This window comes from Oncorhynchus mykiss, chromosome 7 (assembly GCF_057628025.1).
Source record: "Oncorhynchus mykiss isolate SJ-2025 chromosome 7, ASM5762802v1, whole genome shotgun sequence".
NCBI classification, from domain to species: domain Eukaryota; kingdom Metazoa; phylum Chordata; class Actinopteri; order Salmoniformes; family Salmonidae; genus Oncorhynchus; species Oncorhynchus mykiss.
This window is the reverse complement of record NC_143028.1, coordinates 50,001-55,000: the sequence shown is the minus strand read 5'-3', so window position 1 is coordinate 55,000 and position 5,000 is coordinate 50,001. Positions and strand designations below refer to the sequence as shown.

The following is a 5,000-nucleotide window of genomic DNA, read 5'->3' as shown; positions in this document are numbered from 1 at the left end:
CTCCTGCTATAGTAGGGAAGAGACAGTCACCTTCTCCTGTTATAGTAGGGAAGAGAACAGACAGGTAAGAGACAGTCACCTTCTCCTGTTATAGTAGGGAAGAGACAGACAGGGAAGAGACAGACAGGTAAGAGACAGACACCTTCTCCTGTTATAGTAGGGAAGAGACAGTCACCTTCTCCTGTTATAGTAGGGAATAGAACAGACAGGTAAGAGACAGTCACATTCTCCTGTTATAGTAGGGAAGAGACAGTCACCTTCTCCTGTTATAGTAGGGAAGAGAACAGACAGGTAAGAGACAGACACCTTCTCCTGCTATAGTAGGGAAGAGACAGTCACCTTCTCCTGTTATAGTAGGGAAGAGAACAGACAGGTAAGAGACAGTCACCTTCTCCTGTTATAGTAGGGAAGAGACAGTCACCTTCTCCTGTTATAGTAGGGAAGAGAACAGACACCTTCTCCTGTTATAGTAGGGAAGAGACAGTCACCTTCTCCTGTTATAGTAGGGAAGAGAACAGACACCTTCTCCTGTTATAGTAGGGAAGAGAACAGACAGGTAAGAGACAGTCACCTTCTCCTGTTATAGTAGGGAAGAGAACAGACAGGTAAGAGACAGACACCTTCTCCTGTTATAGTAGGGAAGAGACAGTCACCTTCTCCTGTTATAGTAGGGAAGAGACAGTCACCTTCTCCTGTTATAGTAGGGAAGAGACAGTCACCTTCTCCTGTTATAGTAGGGAAGAGACAGTCACCTTCTCCTGTTATAGTAGGGAAGAGACAGTCACCTTCTCCTGTTATAGTAGGGAAGAGACAGACAGGGAAGAGACAGACAGGGAAGAGACAGACAGGGAAGAGACAGACAGGGAAGAGAACAGACAGGTAAGAGACAGACAGGGAAGAGTCAGACAGGGAAGAGACAGATAGGGAAGAGACAGACAGGGAAGAGACAGACAGGGAAGAGACAGATAGGGAAGAGACAGACAGGGAAGAGACAGACAGGTAAGAGACAGACAGGGAAGAGTCAGACAGGGAAGAGACAGACAGGTAAGAGACAGAAAGGGAAGAGTCAGACAGGGAAGAGACAGATAGGGAAGAGACAGACAGGGAAGAGACAGACAGGGAAGAGACAGACAGGGAAGAGACAGACAGGGAAGAGACAGATAGGGAAGAGACAGACAGGGAAGAGACAGACAGGGAAGAGACAGATAGGGAAGAGACAGACAGGGAAGAGACAGACAGGGAAGAGACAGACAGGGGAGAGACAGACAGGGGAGAGACAGATAGGGAAGAGACAGACAGGGAAGAGACAGACAGGGAAGAGACAGACAGGGAAGAGACAGATAGGGAAGAGACAGATAGGGAAGAGACAGACAGGGAAGAGACAGACAGGGAAGAGACAGACAGGGAAGAGACAGACAGGGAAGAGACAGACAGGTAAGAGACAGACACCTTGACTGTACTGGAAAGACTTCAGGGCCTGTATTCACTAAGCATCTGAGAGTAGGAGAGCTGATATAGGATCTGGTCCTCTCTCTAGTATTCATTATGATCTAAAAGGCTAACCTGATCCCAGATCAGGACTAGGATCTGGTCCTCTCTCTAGTATTCATTATGATTTAAAAGGCTAACCTGATCCCAGATCAGCACTAGGATCTGGTCCTCTCTCTATTATTCATCATGATTTAAAAGGCTAACCTGATCCCAGATCAGCACTAGGATCTGGTCCTCTCTCTAGTATTCATTATGATTTAAAAGGCTAACCTGATCCCAGATCAGCACTAGGATCTGGTCCTCTCTCTAGTATTCATTATGATTTAAAAGGCTAACCTGATCCCAGATCAGCACTCCTACTCTCATATATTTTGTGAATACGGGCGTTGATCTCTGTCATGTTACCTCAACCTTATTGTATTGGACACTGTGTCATTGGGAATCAGGTTGAATGAACGATTGGATGTAAATAAATAATATTTATTGATCCCCTGAGGGATTTGTTGATTGTTACTAATGGCAACAAATAGAACATAGTAGTGGTAGTATAATAGAACATAGTAGTGGTAGTATAATAGAACATAGTAGTGGTAGTATAATAGAACATAGTAGTGGTAGTATAATAGAACATAGTAGTGGTAATAGAACATAGTAGTGGTAGTATAATAGAACATAGTAGTGGTAGTATAATAGAACATAGTAGTGGTAGTATAATAGAACATAGTAGTGGTAGTATAATAGAACATAGTGGTAGTATAATAGAACATAGTAGTGGTAGTATAATAGAACATAGTAGTGGTAGTATAATAGAACATAGTAGTGGTAGTATAATAGAACATAGTAGTGGTAGTATAATAGAACATAGTAGTGGTAGTATAATAGAACATAGTAGTGGTAGTATAATAGAACATAGTAGTGGTAGTATAATAGAACATAGTAGTGGTAGTATAATAGAACATAGTAGTGGTAGTATAATAGAACATAGTAGTGGTAGTATAATAGAACATAGTAGTGGTAGTATAATAGAACATAGTAGTGGTAATAGAACATAGTAGTGGTAGTATAATAGAACATAGTAGTGGTAGTATAATAGAACATAGTAGTGGTAGTATAATAGAACATAGTAGTGGTAGCATAATAGAACATATTAGTGGTAGTATAATAGAACATAGTAGTGGTAGTATAATAGAACATAGTAGTGGTAGTATAATAGAACATAGTAGTGGTAGTATAATAGAACATAGTAGTGGTAGTATAATAGAACATAGTAGTGGTAGTATAATAGAACATATTAGTGGTAGTATAATAGAACATAGTAGTGGTAGTATAATAGAACATAGTAGTGGTAGTATAATAGAACATAGTAGTGGTAGTATAATAGAACATAGTAGTGGTAGTATAATAGAACATAGTAGTGGTAGCATAATAGAACATATTAGTGGTAGTATAATAGAACATAGTAGTGGTAGTATAATAGAACATAGTAGTGGTAGTATAATAGAACATAGTAGTGGTAGTATAATAGAACATAGTAGTGGTAGTATAATAGAACATAGTAGTGGTAGTATAATAGAACATAGTAGTGGTAGTATAATAGAACACAGTAGTGGTAGTATAATAGAACATAGTAGTGGTAGCATAATAGAACATAGTAGTGGTAGTATAATAGAACATAGTAGTGGTAGTATAATAGAACATATTAGTGGTAGTATAATAGAACATAGTAGTGGTAGTATAATAGAACATAGTAGTGGTAGTATAATAGAACATATTAGTGGTAGTATAATAGAACATAGTAGTGGTAGCATAATAGAACATATTAGTGGTAGTATAATAGAACATAGTAGTGGTAGTATAATAGAACATAGTAGTGGTAGTATAATAGAACATAGTAGTGGTAGTATAATAGAACATAGTAGTGGTAGTATAATAGAACACAGTAGTGGTAGTATAATAGAACATAGTAGTGGTAGCATAATAGAACATAGTAGTGGTAGTATAATAGAACATAGTAGTGGTAGTATAATAGAACATATTAGTGGTAGTATAATAGAACATAGTAGTGGTAGTATAATAGAACATAGTAGTGGTAGTATAATAGAACATAGTAGTGGTAGTATAATAGAACATAGTAGTGGTAGTATAATAGAACATAGTAGTGGTAGTATAATAGAACATAGTAGTGGTAGTATAATAGAACATAGTAGTGGTAGTATAATAGAACATAGTAGTGGTAGCATAATAGAACATATTAGTGGTAGTATAATAGAACATAGTAGTGGTAGCATAATAGAACATAGTAGTGGTAGTATAATAGAACATAGTAGTGGTAGTATAATAGAACATAGTAGTGGTAGCATAATAGAACATAGTAGTGGTAGTATAATAGAACATAGTAGTGGTAGTATAATAGAACATAGTAGTGGTAGTATAATAGAACATAGTAGTGGTAGTATAATAGAACATATTAGTGGTAGTATAATAGAACATAGTAGTGGTAGTATAATAGAACATAGTAGTGGTAGTATAATAGAACATAGTAGTGGTAGTATAATAGAACATAGTAGTGGTAGTATAATAGAACATAGTAGTGGTAGTATAATAGAACATAGTAGTGGTAGCATAATAGAACATAGTAGTGGTAGTATAATAGAACATAGTAGTGGTAGTATAATAGAACATAGTAGTGGTAGCATAATAGAACATAGTAGTGGTAGTATAATAGAACATAGTAGTGGTAGTATAATAGAACATAGTAGTGGTAGCATAATAGAACATAGTACTGGTAGTATAATAGAACATAGTAGTGGTAGTATAATAGAACATAGTAGTGGTAGTATAATAGAACATAGTAGTGGTAGTATAATAGAACATAGTAGTGGTAGCATAATAGAACATAGTAGTGGTAGTATAATAGAACATAGTAGTGGTAGTATAATAGAACATAGTACTGGTAGTATAATAGAACATAGTAGTGGTAGTATAATAGAACATAGTAGTGGTAGTATAATAGAACATAGTAGTGGTAGTATAATAGAACATAGTAGTGGTAGCATAATAGAACATAGTAGTGGTAGTATAATAGAACATAGTAGTGGTAGTATAATAGAACATAGTACTGGTAGTATAATAGAACATAGTAGTGGTAGTATAATAGAACATAGTAGTGGTAGTATAATAGAACATAGTAGTGGTAGCATAATAGAACATAGTACTGGTAGTATAATAGAACATAGTAGTGGTAGTATAATAGAACATAGTACTGGTAGTATAATAGAACATAGTAGTGGTAATAGAACATAGTAGTGGTAGTATAATAGAACATAGTAGTGGTAGTATAATAGAACATATTAGTGGTAGCATAATAGAACATAGTAGTGGTAGTATAATAGAACATAGTAGTGGTAGTATAATAGAACATAGTAGTGGTAGTATAATAGAACATAGTAGTGGTAGTATAATAGAACATAGTAGTGGTAGTATAATAGAACATAGTAGTGGTAGTATAA

The 5,000-nt window shown here is 36.0% G+C and overlaps 1 protein-coding gene across 1 annotated transcript in view; it reads left to right on the top strand.

Annotated features, from left to right (window-relative positions):
• Positions 1-5,000, top strand: part of LOC118965333 (cilia- and flagella-associated protein 47-like) — an 84,547-nt gene that overhangs the window by 62,415 nt on the left and 17,132 nt on the right. The window lies entirely within an intron of this gene.